The sequence below is a fragment of the Schistocerca piceifrons genome, chromosome 3 (assembly GCF_021461385.2).
Source record: "Schistocerca piceifrons isolate TAMUIC-IGC-003096 chromosome 3, iqSchPice1.1, whole genome shotgun sequence".
Classification (NCBI taxonomy): Eukaryota; Metazoa; Arthropoda; class Insecta; order Orthoptera; family Acrididae; genus Schistocerca; species Schistocerca piceifrons.
In genome coordinates this window covers 610,423,174-610,446,942 of record NC_060140.1, presented here as the reverse complement: position 1 = coordinate 610,446,942, position 23,769 = coordinate 610,423,174, and the positions used below count along the sequence as shown (strand labels likewise).

The 23,769-nt window shown below is 44.4% G+C and overlaps 1 long non-coding RNA gene across 1 annotated transcript in view; it reads left to right on the top strand.

Moving 5' to 3' along the window:
* Positions 1 to 23,769, top strand: part of LOC124789665 — a 712,930-nt gene that overhangs the window by 668,654 nt on the left and 20,507 nt on the right. Inside the window, exon 5 of the long non-coding RNA XR_007016151.1 lies at positions 3,097 to 3,213. This is a non-coding gene — a long non-coding RNA (uncharacterized LOC124789665). The remainder of the gene's footprint in view (positions 1 to 3,096; positions 3,214 to 23,769) is intronic.

The following is a 23,769-nucleotide window of genomic DNA, read 5'->3' as shown; positions in this document are numbered from 1 at the left end:
TGACAGTTAAATGACATTAAGTCTCATTTAAGCCTTGGATTTGTATTAGTACTAGCGACAGGACTTTTCTTTGTCTCAAAAATCGGTTCTAGTTACTCTACTCACTGAGCGTTTTGTTTGTTACCACGTCAACAGCGAGTTCTTTTATTTGCTCCGCTTGCCAGTCGATGTCTGTTGCCTCAGGCTTTGTCAGCAGGTTCTAATCCTGCCTCGGGCATGGATATGTGTGATGTCATTAGGTTAGTCAGGTTTAAGTAGTTCTAAGTTCTAAGGGACTGATGACCTCAGAAGTTAAGTCCCATAGTGCTCAGAGCCATTTGAACCATTTCACCTTTAGTATTCACTTATAGCCAATATAACTGTTTCGCTCAAGATTTTGTCTACTCTCACTCCCTACGCGACTCACTGACCCACTTGGCTTGTACTTGACCACTACAAAACGCACTCGTGCTCAAATCCTAAACTTGAATTACACTGGCGCTGCGACAGTCTAAACAGTATTAGTCACAAAAGAATAAAATTACTGTTCGTGACAGATTCATATTATCGCTCGATGGAATATGAAATATTGGTTGCATAACTAAGAGAGTAGATTCGATTGCACAACTCACACCTGAAATTCCAATATGAAGGAGGTCTTCCGCACCGTCTAATCCAACTTGTTATACATTTCATGCTATCTTGATGATAAGTTCTAATCTAATAGTTAATAATTTGTGGCATGTGTCATTCACATTCTACTTTTACGTAATGCCTTTTACAGTGTAGCCTCTAAAATTTTGTATAAACTTTCAATGTTACGTATTTTCCCCTCTTGTTCTCTTAAAGTAGTCTCGCTTTAATTACTTTCATGCGATTCGAAATCTAAAAATAGGGTATACTAAAACGTGGAAAACTTCTACAAGGGCCGGCCGCGGTGCCCGAGCGGTTCTTGGCGGTTCAGTCTGGAACCGCGCGACTGCTACGGTCGCAGTTCGAATCCTGCCTCAAGCATGGATGTATGTGATGTCCTTAGGTTAGTTAGGTTTAAGTAGTTCTATGTTCTAGAGGACTGATGACCTCAGATGTTAAGTCTGATAGTGCTCAGAGCCATTTGAACCATTTCTACAAGACCCAAATATTCGCTTCCTAAAATCGTAGCAGGTTTCGATCATGCAGTAAAAAAAGAGGCACCCTCATAAATATCAACGGCGCAAACTGGATCCGTCTTGTCACTATATTTTTACTCTCCAATTCTATTGAATACCTCCTCATTAGTTACATGAGATACCGATTTAATCTTCAGCATTCTTCTGTAGCACAACATTTCAAAATCTTCTTTTCTCTTCTTCTCTAAACTACTTATCGTCCATGTTTCATTTCCATAGATGGCTACTCTCCATACATATACCTTCAGAAAACACTTACTAACACGTAAATCTGTAGTCGATGTTACTAAACTTATCTTCTTCAGAAACGCTTTTCTTGCCATTGCCAGTCTACGTTTTATGTACTCTCCACTTCGGCCATCATCAGCTACTTTTCTGTCGAAATAGTAATAATCATCTACTACTTTAAGTGTATCGTTTTCTAATCTAAAGCCGCGGTGGGTAGCCGCGCGGTCTAAGGGCGGTATGCCATGGATCGCGCTGCTCCTCCCGTCGGAGGTTTGAGTCCTTCCTCGGGCATGGGTGTGTGTGTTGTCCTTAGCGTACGTTAGTTTAAGTTAGATTAAGTAGTGTGTAAGCAGTTTGGTCCCTTAGCAACCTACCCCAAATTTCCACTTTCCTAATCTAATTATTTCAGCATCACCTTATTTATTTCGACTAGATTCCATTATCCTTGTTTTGATTTTGTTGATATTCATCTTACATCTTTCTTTCAAAACACTGTCCATTCCGTTCAGCAGCTCTACAAAATCCTTCCATGCCTGTGACAGAATTACAATGTTATCGGCAAACCTCAAAGTTTTTATTTGTTATCCCTCTACTTCTCCAGATTTTTCGTTGGTTTCCTTTACTCCTTGTCCTGTGTACAGACTGAATAAAGTCTGTGATACGCTGCAACTCTGTGTCACTCCCTTATCAACCGCTGTTTCCCTTTCATGCTCCTTGACTTTTATAACTGCCATCTGGTTTTTGTATAAGGCGTAAGTAGCCTTTAGCTCCCTGTATTTTAGCCCTGCTTATCTTCAGAATTTCAAAGGCACTCTTTAAGTCTAAAAACGCTATAAACGTACGTATGTTTGTCTCTCCTTAACCCATCTTCCGAGAGAAATCGTAGGGTCTGTACTGCCTCGCGTGTTCCTACATTTCTCTGGAATCCAAAGTGCTCTAGCCCAAGGTGAGCTTGTACCAGTTTTTCCATTGTTCTGTAAAGAATTTGTGTTTGTATTTTGCAACCATCATTTATCAAACTGATAGTTCGTTAATTTTCACACCTGTCTGCACCTTGTTTCTTTGGAGTTGGAAGTACTACATTCTTCTTGAAGAAGTTTGCATTATAATCGAAAGAGGAATTGGCACAGGCACTCGACCACAGCTCTTGACTATCTCTACATCACATAATTATGTGTTGTTCATTCCCAGTTAAACACTCTGCGATTACCTATAATTAAATTTGCAACTACTAATTACAATTGAAATACAGCAAGAAGCTTACGTGTAGTGGGACAAACTGATTTTGGCTGTTGTTATCCGTCGGTGTAACGGAGACGTCAGGCTCGGCGGATACGTTTGAAAGTAGAAGATGATCTTAGCAGAAGGCCACGAATAGGACTGCGTAATTCCCGCACCGAATCAGGATATTGCACTGACCGACTCTTTGCTCGCTTGTGTTGTCTTTGTGCCGCGTGTGCCGCGCGGAGCGCCATGTAACTGATTGCTCGGCCCCTCCCACCGGAGGTTCGAGTCCTCCCTCGGGCATGGGTGTGTGTGTTGTTCTTAGCATAAGTTAGTTTAAGTAGTGTGTGAGTCTAGGGACCGATGTCCTCAGCCGTTTGGTCCCATAGGAATGTACATACATTTGAAATTATTATTATAATTTTTTTTTAGTTGTCTTTGTTGGTCGGATTGAGTGGGCGGTATGAGTGCAGTAAACGATGTGGTGGTGTTGCAGGGGATAGCGCGGCATGAGCGAGGGCGGGCAGCCGCCGCCATGAGGCGCCACGACTCGGCCACCGCCCCCGCACCGCCACCCGCACCCCAGCTGTACTACCCGGCGCAGCAGCACATGGTGAGTACGAGTGCGGCAGCGCTACGCCATGGTCACGTGATTGCTGCTTTGTTCGCAAAGAGCCCATCAGCAAACTTAATGGAATCATCCATTAAAATTCGGTCATGCACACTCCAGATACTACTTCTTCAACTCATATTTCGGCCACGTATTCTCCGGCCATTCTCAGAGCGAGTGACAACACTGGAACGAGGTGCCAGCGCGGCCTTATATATTCCACCCTCCGACCATAGATACTAGTGGACTGACCTTGCTGTGCAGAAGCTATAGGGCTAGTGTGGCCCCATCATAAACCACGTGACTGTTGGCAAAACGTGGCGGGATTTCAAATCAGCGGTCTGCCATCCTTTGTTTGTATCGTATTTTACCCACATTTCTCAATTGACTGCCAAACGCTTCCAACAAAAATTACTTTTTTATTTGCGAAAAATTATGTCAGAACTACATTTGACCTGGATTTGTTCACAGTACTATTTATAAAATCTAACAAATATATCGAACGCCCCTCTGCTGGGCAGCGGGACGAAATTACTATAGAATATCAATTAAAGTAAAATGTCGTTAAAATTCTTTTAAACAGTAAGAGTGGGCTCGTGTCAAAACTTTAAACATTGGATTCGCCGCGTTTTGAGCTCTAGTCACTTATAAAAGAAAATGGGATATGGGAATTATGTCAACTATACGTGCCAAAACTGTCGACTTCAGGAGCTGGTCCATTTTAGAGTATCAATTTTAGGTGCACATCAAAGGTTCAGTTCCTACTATTTTTACAAAAGTTGAAACTATCAGTTTAAAAAATGATATGATAGATGAAAGGTGAGATTTTGAAGTTTCAGAAAATAATTTTGGAGCCTACATTTATTTAATAGTATTAGAAGGTAGAAAAAAATTCTCTTCATGTGTCGATTATAGGTGCTCTTACCTTATTATAATCTCACTTGTATATACAAAAAGGTGCGTATTTGCAGATGGCTTAAAGTTTTTCCGTTTCAGGACCTGTATCCAAAGCTGCCTTCGGTTTTCATCCTTAGGGAACCTATGAGTAGGAACGAGAAACAGCTATACTTACTTCTGTAACCGAATTATCACAGATACTTTCCAAAATGTAATATGAGTCTGACTTTACAGGCATCACTTTCAACAATTTAATTTACGTGATACTCTATTTCAGGTGTAAAAAAAAAACATATAAAAGTTACTTCAGCAGATTTCAACAAACGCATCTGCACTATCATAGAAACACACGTGAAATGTGATGCCATTTCCCCTGAGAAAACGCTGAGTACAGCCATAAGCGCAACACGAAACAACCATGTTTTGCCAACATTCACGTGACTTTACCGCAGAGATGTTGGAGCCACGAAAATGACGTCAGGGCCAGTCTATTATATTTATGGTCGAAGATTCCACCGCGGCGGTACTGCGCGCGCAGGTCACAGATGCTGGCCGGCGGCAAAGATGTACAATTACACTGGCGCCACCTGTGGTGAAAGCGTTCAGACATTCGATTCGCTTATCGATGTATATACTGCTTATACCTTGACGACTTCTCTGCAATTTGATTACATCAAGATCCGGAATCCATGCCATATACAAACTAAAACCATTATTTCTATTTATTAAGTTATCAGTTAACCTAATTCCTACGGCTTCCTTCAAAACAGAATCGCAAATGAAGCCGTGGATGTTACTGTCTTCACTTCATTATAGTTAATAGAATGACGTTTATCGATACAAGGTTCTACCACAACTGACTTGTCTGATTATTACGATCATCTGTATTCTCTGAATTTTCAGTGTTCCACGCAGCTCTCATCAACGGTGCGTGTTGTCTATCATAATTTCGATAAGAAATCCGATACACAACCGCCATAAGCAGTAGTAAATCATCCTTCACAGGACCGAGTAAGGCTGCAATCTTCGCAGCACGCCGGAAGATCACCCTAACAAGTATCGCTCCCGTGGACCATGTAAGGCCGCGCTGGGCACCTCTTCGCCAGTCTTGCGACTCACTATGAGGATGACCGGACGATGCGCGACCGAAATATCAGTTGAAGAAGTATTATTATCGCGGCTGCATGTACGAAATTTAATGGATTACTCAATTCGCGGTGAGAAGTTGAAAATGCACATCAATGGAATCTGTTATTTGTTTCTCTCCTGTGCTGTTATCTCACCTCTTTGAAAGCCTGCACACGCAGATGTCATCAAGTAATGTAGACCAGATACTCTGTATCCATGTCTGACAAATTCTGTTTCATTTTACCTAAGAATGTGTTATAGATATTCTGAGACTTTCAGACCGAAACGCATAAGGCAGTATAAAATTAAGAAATACAGTGGTCAAGACCAATATCAGTTTTTGACTATAAGCAGTGCTGACACAGCTCTCAGAGCTTGAGGCATAAACCTTAGTCTTGTCTCTCTCCAATAGTGTTGGTAAGCCATCGCGCAAAAATCGATGGTCCGTAGCACCCGATACCCTGTTTGATAAAAGTGTATGGCCCTATGATTCACCTACAATTCCTGCCTATACTCTGATACTGAAACCGTCACGGTGCCTCATTTCCAAGGTTGTTCGAAGATTTGCATCAGTCCACACATGCGAGCCGCGCAGGATTAGCCGAGCGGTCTAGGGCGCTGCAGTCCTGGACTGTGCGGCTGGTCCTGGCGGAGATTCGAGTCCTCCCTCGAGCATGGGTGTGTGTGTTTGTCCTTAGGATAATTTAGGTTAAGTAGTGTGTAAGCTTAGGGACTGATGACCTTAGCAGTTAAGTCCCATAAGATTTCACACCCCACACATGCGAATTTTGATCATTTAGTACACCATCTCTTTTGAATTCTGTCTCGCCTGTAAATATAATGCAGGCTGCGATCTGCGGATCTTCAACAATCTGTCGTAGGAGCAATCTACAGAACTGTAATCGGGCATGGAGGTTTGCTGACGGAAGAGCTAATAAATAAAGCAACACCAACGGCCCATATTTCAACAGGCAATAGTTTCCCGGACACATACTTATATAGGAACTTTCCTTGTAGTTTTGACCAATAATACCTCCTGTAGAAATACGTGACACTTTTTTTAAACGCCTATTTTAATGAGATATATAAAAAAAGCCACAGACATTTTTGTCTGTCGCGGCGGTCGGTGGGACTGCCATAACATTCCTACACTCAGTATACATCAAATCAAAATGGTCCAAATGGCTCTAAGCTCTATGGGACTAAACATCTGAAGTCATCAGCCCCCTAGACTTAGAACTACTTAAACCTAACTAACCTAAGGACATCACACACATCCATGCCCGAGGCAGGATTCGAGCCTGCGACCGTAGCAGCAGCGCGGTTCCGGACTGAAGTGCCTAGAACCGCTCGGCCACAACGGCCGGCTCAGTATACATCCAGCGGTGATAGCGTGAGGTCTGGGTCTCTGCTACTTTGCTTTCTGCAACTTGTTAAAATGTGCGCTGAAATATCAAATCCAGCCACTTTTGAGGTGGGTTCTGCGCTTAGGTTTTTGTTGGCAAAAACCTGCAAACCACCTGAAATTTGTAGTGACCTTTCTGGTGTGTACGGAAAAGGAATAATGAATGAAAACCGAGTGAGGCAATGGTGCACTGATTTCAAAAATGGCCGTACCACTGTTCACGGTGAGGCCTTGTGACTGACAAACTGGTAATGAAATTCAACGACAAAATTCTTGAAAATGGTTGTTTCACGATTACGGAACTTTCGCAACATTTTTCCCAAATTTGAAGGAGTTTCGCGCATGAAACTGTGGCTGAGATGCTTGGTTACGACAAATTTTCAGATAGGTGGCTCCCAAAGTCATAGCGAAATACCACAAAAAACAGAGACTGACCTGCCGTAAATATTATGAGGAAAATGGTGAAGTTATCGATCGTATCACAAGTGGCGACGAGTCTTGGGTGAAGAATGTCAGCAGTGAAACAAAATGCAGTCGATGCAATGGAGGAAATCAGGAAAGTGTTTGCAGACGCTGTCAGTAAGAAAGATCATGGTTATTGTGTCTTTATACTCTAAGGGAGTGATTCTCCTTATTTTCCTTGGACGTGGCACAACAGTTAACTAAGAGAGGCATTGTCAAACTGTGACCACGTGGGCGATGCAAAACAAATGTCAGGGAAAATTTAAGTCAGAAGTTTTCTTTCTCACGGCATCGCATCTCCACATACGGCCAATCGTATCGCGAGAGCTCCTACGAGGTTTCGAATGGGAGGTATTTGATCATATAGCCCGTATTCGGTGGCTATCGACTATCACCTCTTCGCAGCAATAAAGACATGGCTCGCTACGCAACCCTTTGATACTAACGCCGAACTGCATGCCGGTATAAACCAGTGGTTGTAATCGCAGGCGACAGATTTCTACAGAGATGGTCTTGAAAAACTTGCGCCACGGTGTGATAAGTGCCTCAATTTGAATGGTGATTATGTAGAAAAATATTTTAAGAGCGGACCTTCAACCTGTAAATAATAAAAGTGGTTTTACCATTTTGTTAATTTTTTATTTCAAATCGTCTGTTACGTTATGGATATATTTAGTAATTACATACGAGTTTTTACAAAGCCAACACTAGCACAACACCCTGGAACTACCCACTTCTGATAATAAATCGCTCGATCACGTACTTTATTAAAGAAAGTGAGACTCGAGGAGTGTGTAATACAGCAAAAAGACAGGAGAAATGAATTTATCGCCGAAGCGAAATTACACCTCAGAGCGACACAGTCGTGGTGTCAGCGAGAGGAAAGCCGCGGATGGGCGTGGCGGGCGACTGCACCGGCGTGGCCCAGTTTCTGGAGCCGCCGAACTGGAACTGGAACTGGCGGCAGGTGCGCCAGGCACGGCCGCGCAGCGGCGAAAACGAAAGTTACGAGGAGGGGCTCGACGGCCGGACCGCCGCTCCCGGTGCCCTCCCTCCCCCCTCCCGCCACAACCTGTTGCCGAACAAGGCGCAGCGCTTTCACGGTCAACGCCTCGCACACTACAAAGAACTGTGAGCAGCCGCCCTGCATTTCGGCAGGCTGTGATTGCCCCAGAGGTGTATACACTCCGCTTTTAACCCGCCCGTGTTTGGTTGTTAGCGAGGCAGGCGAGTTACCGCACTTTGTCAGCAGAAGGGACAGTATGCTTTACTCCCATTCAAGCGGACCTGTGCCCAACCCAAGCAGGTCAAAGGAGTCTCACCTGGCCGCACGTCTTCCTGCTGTGCTATCTATCTGTACGCTTTCATTGTTGTGTTATTAGCAGGGTTCGGAAGTTGATGAAAATTATCGAGGCTCAGTGAAATGTATATTCATTTTGGGTCGTTGTAGGCACCAATATGGTGTATTTTGTTTGTCCTTCTTTTCCTTTTCAACGTATATCGGGCTTATTTATTTATTTCTATGCGAACGGTTCTCTCTGAAACTTAATCTCCTTTCTTCTAGTACTGGCTATTCTCAGTTCGAACCATTATCAGGTCACCTCTAACCCATGTTTTCTGTAGTAGTGACAACCACCTCTGAAACTAGAGATCCTTCGTACCTAAAAACCCGAAAGTGTTATAACGCTAGCTAAATTAAGGTCTTGGAAGTCTAGTTGCAGTAGCCTTGCCGGCCGGGATGGCCGAGCGGTTCTAGGCGCTAGAGTCTGGAACCGCGAAACCGCTACAGTCGCAGGTTCGAATCCTGCCTCGGGCATGGCATGGATGTGTGCGATGTCCTTAGGTCAGTTAGATTTAAGTAGTTCTACGTTCTAGGGGACTGATGACCTCAGCAGTTAAGTCCCATAGTGCTCAGAGCCATTTGAACCATTTTTGCAGTAACGTTAATGTGTTCCAGCCAAATATGATCCCAGATATACCAATTTTAATTACTTTTTACAGGATTGTGCGTTTGCTGAATTCATTCTAAGTGGCCAAAATAGTTTATTCTAAATTCCCCAAACGAATTTTAGCAAACACCAACTTCGTTTTTCTTATTATGTTAATCTAAAAAGTACACGTCTGAGAGAAGAAGCTTTTCTTTCATACTAAGGTATTTTCGCACTACACTGCGTACCACCAGAACATGGTTTTTAACATCCACTACCCTAAATTACGAAAGTCGTCTTTCAATATATTTATGGGATGAGGAAACTCCCGGTCACATTTACAAACATGCCACATTCTCGAGGTTCCCGAAACAGTGTTTAGTAACTGTTTACACAATTTGCATTGCGAGACCGGCCGCTGTGACCGAGCGGTTCTAGGCGCTTCAGTCCGGAACCGCACTGCTGCTACGGTCGCAAGTTCGAAGCCTGCCTCGGGCATGGATGTGTGTGATGTCCTTGGGTTAGTATGCTTTAAGTAGTTCGAAGTCTAGGGGACTGATGGCCTCAGCTGTAAAGTCCCACAGTACTTAGAGCCACTGGAAGATTTGCAATGCGAGACGCTTATCGATCTATTTGGAGGTACGTCCAAAACCCACAACTTTTCCCCGGCTGGACTTGGTTCTGTTTAGTGACTGGTATATATTCCCTAAATCTTAATTTATCCTCCGTCTTCTGTAAGATTGTTCATTTTGCTGCTCCCGTCCTTATGATAGAAGAGCTGCAGTGAAAATTCCTACACGGTCACATACCTAGCTAGTCATTGATGGCGCAACCTGTTGTCAAGTAGAGCAGGCTGCTCGAGTCCCGTGAAGCTTGTCAGGCTATCAGAAACTGAAGCTGACCTGATTTAACCGCTGTGCTTGGGTACACATGTACTCCTCTGCCTCCGTTGCGGTAGGCTTAGCTGGTTGAGGCGGAGACAGGGGCAAGCAGGCTGTAAGGAGAAAATGGCTCTGAGCACTATGCGACTTAAGTTCTGAGGTCAGCAGTCGCCTAGAACTTAGAACTAATTAAACCTAACTAACCTAAGGACATCACACACATCCATGCCCTAGGCAGGATTCGAACCTGCGGCCGTAGCGGTCGCTCGGTTCCAGACTGTAGCGCCTAGAACCGCACCGCCACTCCGGCCGGCTGTAAGGAGAATTTGTACACCTCTGGATTCTGCTCACTACTGTCTTTACTGTCATCATGCCCGGCTGGAGCTCACAAAAACACACTGGGTCAGTTCTTGAGCGATTATATGATGAATTCCACAATGAAACAGCTTTTATAAAACCTTTCGTGATTGAACGGATACATATGTCCCACTAAACCGACCTGCAGTTTTGACCGTTTGGACGTCTATTCTCTTATCTGTCTACCGCTATCATCTAGCGAGATGCCCTTTACAACTTAGAAAAAATAACTACGGACCATTGGGTGGAGCGGTGAAATGAAGCGTTGTAGGTGTATAGGCAGCACAGTGTGTTTCTTTGACGAAAGTCAGATCGAATCACCATATTCTCCATTCCAAGAAAATCTGACGTAACTGTGTTTTCTTACACATCACAAAAATTGTTTTGAAACATCACTACGCACCTCAGTAATTCTGCTGATCTGTACGTAATTTATATGCCGTGGGACGTATATATTCCAGAAAACTTCGTAGAATACAGAAAACATCGGTGTGGTATGTCAAAGCCGTTATCAAATGTTATGTTGAAAATGTGTGTGCAATATTTCCTGTTTTTCATTGCCAGCAGAATAGACGTATTTTGGTACGGTATTAATTTGTTACAGCTCTTTCCATAACAGCCATCCTGATAAAATCATTCTCAATTAAAAATCTTATACTCACACGAAAACATGCATCCAGTTAGGTCCGTGGGAAACTTGCCTCTCACTACACCGATTTTCAAAATCGGTCAACTCAATAAATTATTGGGTAGTGAAAATGTATTATTTATCGCAAAAGAAAATAATTTTTCACCTTTTACTTTACAAATACATGAAAAAATATTTTAACTATGAAAGGCTCAAATTGCACCAAAAAAATGGTTCAAATGGCTCTGAGTACTATGGGACTCAACTTCTAAGGTCATTAGTCCCCTAGAACTTAGAACTAGTTAAACCTAACTAACCTAAGGACATCACACACATCCATGCCCGAGGCAGGATTCGAACCTGCGACCGTAGCGGTCTCGCGGTTCCAGACTGCAGCGCCTAGAACCGCACGGCCACTTCAGCCGGCAAATTGCACAAAAACCCATGCATTAAAGTTAATACCTAAACAAGAGGTGAGTCACAGGATCATAGTTTTACAACAAGCATTATGAAAGACCCTCAAAATGTACAGTCAATAAAAACAATATAATTAGCATCCCTTAGTAATTTTATAGTGACCCCAAAATCTACAATAATGTAAATGATACAAAATACTGTTACTCAGGAACTTCTGCAAACTTTTCAAATATTTAAGGCAAGAACAAAATTAAAGAAATAACCCGACGCCCATCCTCCATTAAAACAAAAACAATACACAACACTCTCATACAGTATAAATATCAAGTTAACGATCATTAATGATCACACTAATCACTGAAAAACTACCACAACGTAAAGTGTGATAGAACCTCATTTTCACAAGAGGGCCCACCAAAAAATAAAACGATCAAAATAAATGTCAAAAGCAACTGAAGCTGCTGAATGTTTTTGACCTAACGTCCATTAACGGCCAAGCAACAGGCAGCACAGTATAAAACGAGTCTCTTAATGTTAACTAATGATAAATGAGTCCCCCCAGTGCGACTTGGCTTGCCACTATGCACTTCCCAGCAAGCAAAATGGTTCAAATGGCTCTGAGCACTATGGGACTTAACTTCTGAGGTCATCAGTCCGCTATAACATAGAACTACTTAAACCTAACTAACCTAAGGACATCACACTCATCCATGCCCGAGGCAGGATTCGAACCTGCGACCGTAGAGGTCATGCGGTTCCAGACTGTAGCGCCTAGAACCGCTCGGCCACCTCGGCCGGCCCAGCAAGCAAAATCTTGCGTCTAGACAAGAGAAACAGAGCAGGCTAATGTCACGCCGTCATATCCCGCGTGGGGGATCCGTTGACGATTCCCAGCTCCCGTCAGGTTGGGACATCCAACAAGACATGCCCATCCAGACCATGTTGTTTCTGCCGTGTTCACTGCTGGCCGTCACACAGCATCTGACACCACACGAAATGGCAGCAGCGTCGAAGCGGCCGAGGAACGCTCTCTCGACGGGTGTAACCAACGGAAACACTTCCTTGATACGCCGCGGTTAGTCAAGGGATCAAATCTGCTCGCGGCCGTAACGGAGTTGAACCGTCACAGTTTAAAGACAATCTATTGCAGATAGAAGATGTCAGACGTAGTTGAATCCCAGTTTCATCCCTATATAACTTTCCCAAGTAACACTATATCTAAAGGCCTGCTGAGGGGTACAATGCTTCTAGTAGCGACTGTACGTACCCTGCCATCTGCGAGTATTAATACAGGCTGCCCCAGAAACACCTGACGGTTTTGAAAGTAAAGCAAATCAGGTGAAAGTGTACGCACTTATTTTTGTGTTAAGGATACATTCTCAGTTTTGTGTAGAATTAGTGTGTATCGCTGTTTCTTGAAAATAACATTTCACAGGTGTCCATCATGCTCAATAACACATTCATGTACTCTTTCGGGAAGAGACAACATAACTTGCAGCAACTGCGTTTGGATTTCCCGAACGCACTCTCAAATTTTGTCTCTTAGCTCGCGGATACTGGTTGAGCGTTGCTCATAAACTTTCTGTTGAAGATAACCTCACAAAAAGTGATAGGTTGCTGAAAGGGCGGGAGAAAGAGAAGGCCATTTGATGCCCCCAAAGCGATAAATAACTCTGCCTGGAAACATTTCATTCAGGACTCCCATGGAAAGACGTTCATTACAGGTTGTTACCTTAAACACCCCTCCAATTCCTTATGGTCTGCTGGCAGGGTCCAGAGCAGCAGCGTACCTGCCTGCAGGCGCCGTTCGGAACGGGTTCTGTCAGTGCAGGCACATTTTTAAGGCTATCGACAAAGGTGCGCCGGTGGTACCAAGGATGTTACCGAACTGGATGGTGTTAGAGGGACACTTTGCTGTTGAGTAAGTGTCGAACCCCTCTGTGACCACGCCGCAAGAGGGAGCGAAACGGGAGGGCTGAAAAAAAAAATAGCAACCTTGCTGCTTCGGATTGCCTTCTGATTTCGAGTGATGGTTTTAAACGGTCCTTAGCGGTTCCACCCTGCGTACCAGAGCATCGCACTACATTCCAAATGGGTGTCATCATGTTCGAGGAGGTTGCTGGCTTGCGACGTTCTTAGGGAAGAGTTGAATCCTCTGGGGGCGTCAGCAGGGTCAAATGTGTCTAGGACGTAGCACTGCTGGCTGTCGTTTTCGACAACGAAATATGTGGCAATGAACGCCCCAGGGGAAGGGCCATCCCATAAGGCCATTTCGACTCTATTCTGAACGGCAGTGTGACTAGAATGCTTTCTTCGGCCACCCATATGAAAACAGCGTGATTTCAACGCAGGGCGCCGCCTTTCTGACCTCCATCGCACAGGCGTCAAACGAAGGGGTGAAATGTGAGTGGCACACGAACGGTGGTGTTGGGTAGGATTTTGGTGAAATTTGCTACCAATGTGACATTATTAACCCACCTTGCACCTCACATGAGCTGCTGAGCTTTGGCCTTTCTTTCGCGTGTGTCGACGCCTTGCTGTCTGATACGTCGTAAAGCCCGAGCATGACGCCGCAGGGCACAACACTTCTGCACCATTACACGAAAAGTTGTAGGCACCTTTGAGCCGTATTGTAAACCTAGCGTCGCAGTGGGAGACAGTTGGAAAAAGTTATCCTTTAATGCAAATGTATAGCTACAAGTGAACAGAGGACCTGTTGCGTAACTGATGCAAATCCACACGCCCAACACAATCTGTGTTGTGTGATCTACCAATCAACGATTGCGAGGGATTTTAGTTTTGTGCCCATCTTATGTCCCTCTCATTGGGAGTATACACTGAGGTGACAAAAGTCATGGGATACCTCCTAATATCGTCTCGGACCTCCATTTGCACGGCATAGTGCAGCAACGCGACGTGGCAGGTACTCAACAAGGTGGTGGAAATCCCCTGCCATGCTGCTTCCATAGCCGTCCATAACTGCGGAAGTGTTGCCGGTACAGGGTGTTTTGCAGGAACTGATCTCACGATTACATCCCATAAATGTGCAATGGGGTTCACGTAGGTCGATTTGGGTAGCCAAATGATTCGCGTGAATTGTCCAGGATGTTCGTCAAACCAGCCCCGAAAAATCGTGGTCATGTGACATTACATCGTTGTTTCGGAACATGAAGTCCATGAACGGCTGAAAATTGCCTCGAAGTAGCCGAACATAACCGTTTTCAGTCGATGATCGGTTCAGTTTGACGAGAGGACCCAGTCCATTCCATTTAAGCACAGCCAACACTATTATAGAGCCACCACCAGCTTGCACAGTGCCTTGTCGACAACTTGGGTCCATGACTTCGTGAGGTCTGCGCCACACACGACAACTAGCATCAGCTCTTACCAACTGAAATCAGGACTCATCCGACCAGGCCACGGTTTTCCAGTCGTCTAGGGTCCAGCTGATATGTTTAGGAGCTCAAGAGAGGCGCTGCAGATGATGTTCTGTTAGCATCATAGAGTAAATATCTCTGGAGTGAGCATTCACATGCGCAGAACAGATTTTGTGTTGTCAACATACATTGCCGGCCTGGTCACGTGATCTCGGGACGTCGTGTGTTTGTCTGTATAGCGCCCTGTATATTTAGAATGTCACTACATCCCAAGTACAGACGGATTCTTTTCGTACGTGTCGTGGATTATTTATATACGTTGCGCAGACATTTGAACAGTATCCATTTGATACCGGTAATAAACCAGCTACGTAACTTTTAAGGGCAAGTGATATTACATTCTGCTTCGTTGCGATAGGTGTCATAGTTCAGATGCACTCGATTTTTGGTAGTTTTCGGTATGATACGGCATTTTATAGTATTACAGAGCCTGACGTACATTTTTGCAGTGATAGTCCTGCAAAACGACTTGACAGTACGTTAGTACTTTTGCAAGTGTCCGAAAAACACCGAATTTGCCACACATTAGCGATTATATCCCTGCTAATTCGTCCTTTTTTCTTGTATTTCTGCGTATTTATTTTCTCGTTTTTGCGATCTAAAACACAATTTTCCTTACTGGTGGCACTTTGAGGTATTTATTTAACGCATTTTAAGTATTTTCTCCCAGTTTATTAAATAAATAGTAGACTGAGTAATCTATATAAATTATTGACAAGTCACTAATAAATGCATGGAGGATAATATTTACTGAAACAACTAACCTTTCCCTTTCCTGTTCCACTAGCAAATTTATGAGAGGAAGCGATTGTTTGTAAGCTTTTGTACGAGCCGTAATATCTGTTTTATAGTCATAAAATCGTAGAAAAATAGGTCTACAGAATCAAGCCCTTATTATAAGGCGTCTCGAAATTTTTAAACATATACAGTGTGTCTTACTAATATGATAACTATAATTAGAGCTACATGGTATGTACCTATGAAAAGTTACTATCCCTCCTTTCACATATTTTTCTTTGCATCCGTAGCAACAACAGTAATTTACCCTCGCTATTACACTATCAGCAAACGGTGAAACACAACAAAAACTCTTGATATTATAAACTTCAAACGCTGCAGAAAGCACACACGCACAGCGAAGTCCCGAAAACACGTGACAATCCTGGTTTAATGTTGACAACATGCGCAGAAGGCAATGCTTACTCAAGAGATATTTCCTCTATGGTTAGCATAGGCACTCTCGTGCGCTGCCATAGCCCGTTAACGCCAGATTTATCAGCACGGTCCTAACGGATACTTTCGTCGTACGTCCTGCATTGATTTCTCTGGTTATTTCACACAGAGTTGCTTGTCTGTTAGCACTGGCAATTCAACGCCAACGCCGCTGCTCTCAGTCGTTAAGTAAAGGCCCTCGACCGCTGTGTTGTCTGCGGTGAGAGATAACACCTAAAATTTGCTATTCTTGGCACACTCTTGACACGGTGGATCTCGGAATACTGAATTGCCTAACGATCTCCGAAATAGAATGTCCCATGCGCCTAGCTCCAATTACCATTTCACTTCAAAGTCTGTTAATTCCTATCATGCGGCCACCATCACGTCGGAAACCTTTTCACATGAATCACTTGAGTACAAATGACAGGTCCACCAACTCACTGCCCTCATATACCTTGTGTGCGCAATACTACAGCCATCTGTATACGTGGATCTCGCTGTCCGATGACTTTTTGTCAAATCAGCGAATGGTGTAGACAAGTCTCATCGCAAACTGTTGTAGCTCAGTTGCTCTTGAGACTAGGCGGATGCGCTTCTACGTCATAGCAAGAAGTGGATTACGCCCTCCAGGCTGGAGGCTGCTAACAGCGCGGGGCGTACACCTGTTGCGTCGCCGCGCCGCGGACACTGCCGGTTTCTCCTGACTACTGCTGCAGCAGAGACGCCGCACAGGCCTCGCCTCCGCGCCAGTCATCCGATGTGTGCCACGATATTGGGGACACTTTCACGTCACAAGAGACGGGCTTTTCCTTCCGCCGGCAAGACTCACTCGCTTCCTTCCTTCCTGCCTTACGATGCAATCGATTCTCATCGCGTTCCGAATCGAGGTCACTGTCAAGGCACTGCCTTCTGAGAACGGAAGGATACCGGCAGCTCTGGTCTTCGACATGGACCCCAACAGAGAGTTCTTAACCAAACATGGCGGTTTCCTTTCTACTGTCCTCACTGCTTTCGACGTCTTGAATAATCCTGTTTCCTTAGTGAGCCACTTTTGAACCTCTGTGTCCTTTCTCCTTTCTGCCCCATCAATTTCGTTTGGGCTTATTTTATTCTGAACTCAAATTGTACGCTAAGTTACCCACCTAACGGTTTACTAGTCGAACTTACGCATTGATGTCCTACCTGCTCCCCTTGCGTTTTGTTGTTATCAACATTGTTTTCAGCTTCTTTATTGTTTCTTCAAATTATAAATAAAAAACACAATGGCTTTAATCTCCGTAATCTTATCGTGAATTCTTTTTTTTTTTCAACTGCTTCAGTATAATGCAGCAATAACTCGCTTCCATTTCTTGAAATGGCATATGTTTACACTATATCTCTACACCATGGCATCTATGTATTTGTTTTTTCTGTTTAATAGTTGCCAAGAATCCGGTGTTTCCCGGGTATATATTTATTCCAATCTTCTATTAATCCGTCTCCTTCTCCCCCCTCAATCCACCTCTTCCTCCCTCCCGCCTCTCTCTCTCTGTCCATCTCCCCCTCACGCCTATCTGTGCCCATCTCCTCCAACCGCCCCCCCCCCCCTCTGACAGGCCACATCCTCCTCCCCCCGTCTCTCTCCACATTATCACCTCCACCCCGATAGGAGGGTGCTGGTTCTTACCTAAGCGGCGCGTCTTTCCACACAATAAGTAGCATGTCTACCAAGTGTGATAGAAAGCGATCTAGAGGTTTAGGAAGAGCATTTTACCCGCAGCTTTGCCCTCATACGCACTTGTCATACATATTTGACGTATGTCAGACAAATTTATTTATGTTTGTACACACCTCTAATCTGCATAACGAATTACGCTCTGATGTTTCATTTTCACACATCGCAATGTTTATGACGTCATCTCACTAACTATTTCTCGTAGGATGATATATTTTTGCAGGTAAATTGAGTGGTAAATATAAATACCGCCCGCAAAATATGTTGAGAATTGAGTTATTAGAAAAGAAGTAATAAACCAAAACGTCACCCCTGATATGGCAGTTTTACTCCATGAACAATATAAATGTAGTAAGCGATAAAGTTTTTTCCTTTCATCATTTTGCGATGGGTGCCATCGAGAAAAAGCCTCGTAAAGGTTTGAAATTATGTGTAATGTCGGTAGCAAGTCACTAAGTGCTCTAATTCTCCAATACCGGATGAATATAATCTGGCTATTTGCACGTGGTGAGCTAAGCCTCTTTTCCACCCACACTTCGACTCGTCTGACAGCGATGTCGTTCTTACCCGCACAGTGGCTCTTACCAGATAAAAAGTGATACGTGTACCAAGTTGGGATGAAATCGGAGAAGTGGATTAGGAGAAGATTTGGAACACACATACGTACATATATCAACTTTTGTAATATTATGGATAAGGCAGTCAGAACAGATGGGGCGTCTGGACGATTTGTCCTACTGCCCAAAGAATATGAATAATAACGGCCACTGTGAGTGCATAAAGAACAACCGTCATAATAACAATATGAATAGTTGCTGAAAGACAACGATGAACGTATGTTCGAACCCGGTAACACTGCTTTTCCATTGAGGTAAACATTATGGTTCGCTACTGCTGTACAGTATGAACAGTTTGTCGTATTACTCCGCATCATGAAATGCTGCATTATAGCGACAGAGATGGCATCACAGATAGATTACTAGACTATGGCGTGCTTCCCCATGATATACTCATGTTCAGAAAAAGAAACAGAACTCCTTGAACGACTAGTGGTAGGAGGTTCATATTCACAGAACATGTACATTAGTATGCACTGCAGAAATGATTACCATTTGAACCATGTTGGCCGTCAGGTTCATTGAGACGCAATACCACCTACCGGTAAAATATGCCTGCGGCTCTCGTTCTCATTACACACCAAAGGTAATGGATCAGTGTCCACTGAACAGACGCGCAGGATGCCTCGCAGACGTATGCGCGAACCGTACCGTCAAATCAGTGAGTTTGAAAGACGGCGCATTATTGGCATAGGGGAATGTAATGCAGCCATCCTGGAAATTGCTACATCTACATACATACTCTGCAATCTTCCATACGGTGCGTGATGGAGGGTACCTCGTACCACAACTAGCATATTCTCTCCCTGTTCCACTCCCAAACAGAACGAGGGAAAAATGACTGCCTATATGCCTCTGTACGAGCCCTAGTCTCTCTTATCTTTGTGGTCTTTTCACGAAATGTAGGTTGGCGGCAGTAAAATTGTACTGCAGTCAGCCTCAAATGCTGGTTCTCTAAATTTCCTCAGTAGCGATTCACGAAAAGAACGCCTCCTTTCCTCCAGAGACTCCCACCCGAGTTCCTGAAGCATTTCCGTAACACTCGCGTGAATATCAAACCTACCAGTAACAAATCTAGCAGCCCGCCTCTGAATTGCTTCTATGTACTCCCTCAATCCGACCTGATAGGGATCCCAAACGCTCGAGCAGTGCTCAAGAACAGGTCCTACTAGTGTTTTATAAGCTGTCTCCTTTACAGATGAACCACATCTTCCCAAAATTCTCCCAATGAACCAAAGACGACTATCCGCCTTCCCCACAACTGCCATTACATGCTTCTGCCACTTCATATCGCTCTGCAGTGTTACGCCCAAATATTTAATCGACGTGACAGTGTCAAGCGCTACACTACTAATGGAGTATTCAAACATTACGGGATTCTTTTTGCTATTCATCTGCATTAATTTACATTTATCTGTATTTAGAGTTAGCTGCCATTCCTTACACCAATCACAAATCCTGTCCAAGTCCTCTTGTATCCTCCTACAGTCACTCAACGACGACACCTTCCCGTACACCACAGCATCATCAGCAAACAGCCGCATATTGCTATCCACCCTATCTAAAAGATCATTTATGTAGGTAGAAAACAACAGAGGACCTACCACACTTCCCTGGGGCCTCCAGCCGGCCGGGATGGCAGAGCGGTTCTAGGCGCTTCAGTCTGGAACCGCGCGACCACTATGGTGGCAGGTTCGAATCCTGCCTCGGGCATGGATGTGTGCGGTGTCCTTACGTTAGTTAGGTTTAAGTAGTTCTAAGTTCTAGGGGACTGATGACCTTAGAAGTTAAGTTCCATAGCGCTCAGAGCCATTTTTTTTTTCGGGGCACTCCAGATGATACCCTCACCTCCGATGAACAATCGTGTGAGACGAAGTGTTTCGGCAGTGCAGCGGGTGTGTGCCGATGGTTCATGGAAGGACATAGAACACGACGAGATGGTCAGGTCGCACCACCCACACCACCACTCCAAGAAGATCGTCACCTCATCCGAATGACACTGAAGGACAGATCTGCGTCCTCCTTGGCTCTAGCGCAACAGTGTAACGCTATCAGGCCGCCGCCGTTTATTACGGCATGGCTTATTTGCGCGTCGTTCACTTCTCTGTCTACATTTGACGAATGTGCAGAAACATGCTAGATGGAAATGTTGTACGGAAAGACGTCACAGAGGCAGGAGTGGCATCAGATAGTGTTTTCGGACGAATTCAGGTTCTGTCTGTTCGAAAATGATGGCCGCATTTTGATTTGCAACAGACAGGGGAGCGGCATCGCAATGTCTGCATTGCACAAGGCATATAGCGCCAACTCAAGGCCTTATGGTGTGGGTGCTATTGGGTACAAATCACAGTTGGTGCGTGTCCAGAGCACTGTGACCAGTGTGATATATGTGAATGACATCCCGCGACCCTTAAACATATCCTTTGTGCACAACACCCCAGACGCCATGTTTCAGCCAGACAATGGCTGACCACATGTTGCTGCACGAACACTACCTTCATAGTGTCACAGAATGTCAGCTTTTTGCCTTGGCCCACCAGGTCACCAGACTTGCCGCCAAACGAAAATGTGTGGGATCTGGTGAAATGACGGGTGTAGTGCTATGACCCAGTGCCAACTACCACAGATGAACTTTGGAATTAGGTACATCATGCAGCATCGATGGCTATACCACACCTTATACGTGTCGACACCATCACACATGAAACAGGGCCCTCCAAGGACCCTGTGCTTATTAGGCAACAGGACACATGCTGAACCGAAGTGACTGAAATGCTAATCATTTTTTCAGAAAATACAAACGCTGATAAATCTCATAATAGCAACGCGTGTCCATATATTCTGTACGCGAGTGTCTCCTTGAATAACCATTGTTCCTAAAATGGAACAAAAGCCTTCAGGAATCCGAGAAACAAGGCACCCGCCGCAGCAGACTGGATATGGTGTAAGAAAGAGAAAGAGCTGAATGTTAGTCGATCTCTGCTTTCTGATCTGTGGTAATTGTGACAAAGGAGCTGATCTTACTCTACAAAGTTATCAGTATCTAAAACAGAAATTCGAATGTCTTTCGAGAATTTAGAACAACTACTGAGCTACATTGCCACATAGCTCCTCTCGACAGAGGGACGTATCTTTACCGTTGATTGCATTACAAGGTATTTAGTAAGGGTAATTAAGTTTCTGACACTTCAGGAAGTACTTCAGATATTTCTTATTACTATAAGTACTCTAATACTGAACAGGACAATGTAGTCACCGCAGTAGTATCTTCGTCAATAGAGATATAAACAATAAGTCTGGTTCACGTGTAAAAATATTCTCTCAATTCCTAAAAAACAACAGATTATCCTTTTACAAAAGTTTTACAAAAACCGAGTCCTAAAGGAAGTCTCCAGATCAGTGAAATGGAAAACTAGGAGGAGGAATGCGTGTTAACAGATCATATCTGAAACACTTTCGTTTTGTTCACTACTTTGCACTTTTTGTTTCCAGTACAAACAAACAACAACTAATACAGGGGCTTAAAAGAGTAAACTTCTGAAAATCAGTTGTGATAATGCTTAAATAATACATAATCAACACGTTCAAAAGCAAGTTATACAAATTAGCAATTAAGGAACAGAATCCGTTGATGGGTTTTTGTATTTAGAGCAGCTGGAGACAGCGACTAGATGGACAGCTAAGGAAATTAACAGAAGAATGAAAATGATGAGGAACGGTTGTATTAAACTAAGTACAGTTATTTAAACTAAACCTCCCTTGTGTCTGGAACAGAAAGCTTTCCATCAGTGTTTGTTACCAGTTTGGACTTACCGCACAGAATTGATGGATACAATAGACAGATGAAAGTAGGGAATCTCGACGAGAGACAGAGAACTAAGAAATCGATCAGGAAAGAGACTGGCCTGTGAGTCGGAGTCGTGGCTGTAATGAAAACGAAAATAACATAGCAGGAGACGTAGCCAGACCAATGACTGGTAGTTGGGCTTCGGAAGTTGATTTTGCTGTGTTCAAAGGGAAAAGGGAGACCTTGATGAAGATGAATATATGACAGTGGATCACGAGCAAAGTGGATGCGTGAAGTTCATGACCATGGAGAAGTCTGAAGTCGCTCTGTAGTTAGTATTGAATAGACGATAATGCTTTCATAGTACACTGTACAGTCACATTAATGTGACCACCTGGCAAAAGCCTGAATACCCACCGTTTGCAGCTCGGGCCGCTGCGAGAGGTGCAGGAAGAAAGTCAGTGAGATTCTGGAAGATACCGACAGGGATGTGGAGCCATGGCGACTACAATATCGTAGCCACCTGCACTAGGTTGCTCGATAAAGGATCCACGGCGCGAAGATCCGGATGGTGATGCCACGCATTCTCGACTGGGAGTCTGGTGGCCAGCGGAGTAAGGTAAACTCATCGTGGTGCTCTTCGAAGCACGCACGTACACTGAGACTTGTGTGATACGCTGCATAGTCCCGCTGATAGACGCTATCGTGCCGAGGAAAACGAACTGCGTGTAGGGTGGATATTGTCTCCAAGAATAAATGCATATTTGTGTTGACCCATTATGACTCCCAGAATAACGAGTTCACTCACGGAACGCCACGAAAACATTTCCCAGACTACAACGCTCCCTCCTGCGGCCTGAAATCTACCGACGATTGTTGCAAGGTGTTTGCTCTCAGACATGTCACGCCGCACATACCAAAGGCCATCTGTCCGGTGGAGCGTAAAACGTGATTCATCTGAAAAGGCGACATGTCGCCAGTCAGTGGAAGTCTTGTTGCGGTATTAGCGTGCAAATACCAGACTTCGTCCCCGATGAACAGCTGTCAACATGGCTATATAAACAAGGTGCTTGATACGTAGGCCCATACGCCGCAATTTTCTCCGATCGGTCGTTGAGGGGACACACCCCATTGGTTCATCTGGGCGGTTTGTTGCTCAACAGTTGCACGTTTGTCCGCCCGCATACATCTCCACATCTGTCGTCCATGCCTGCCGTCTATGGCTCGTAGTGCACCACGAGTGCCTCGGCGCCGGTTTTGGATAGCCTCATTTGCCACACACGGTAAACCTTAACCATGCCGATGTGCGAACGGTTTACAGACTTGGGAATGCTTCCGCTCTTGGCCCGAAAATCAATTATCATGCTCATCTGGACGTCAGATAAATCGATCCGTTTCCGCGTTACGACAACGACTGGACTGTTTCCCGCGTGCCCCCTCCCCCTTCCCGCCACGCCCCCGCCCAGCCCCATCCCCAATACGCTTTATACTAGGGGCGTTTGAAAAGTCCGTGTAAACTCCAAGAGATGGCACTACCAGCGCGTATCGAGGTAATGTTTAGTTAGTAGCATCTTTTGAAAGAACGCACACCAAGTTTCAGCCATATTGGTCTATTTCTTTGTGTTTGGCATTCGTGTGAACCAAGGAAGTCGAGTGATTGTCAAAAAATGGACGCAAAAGAATTTC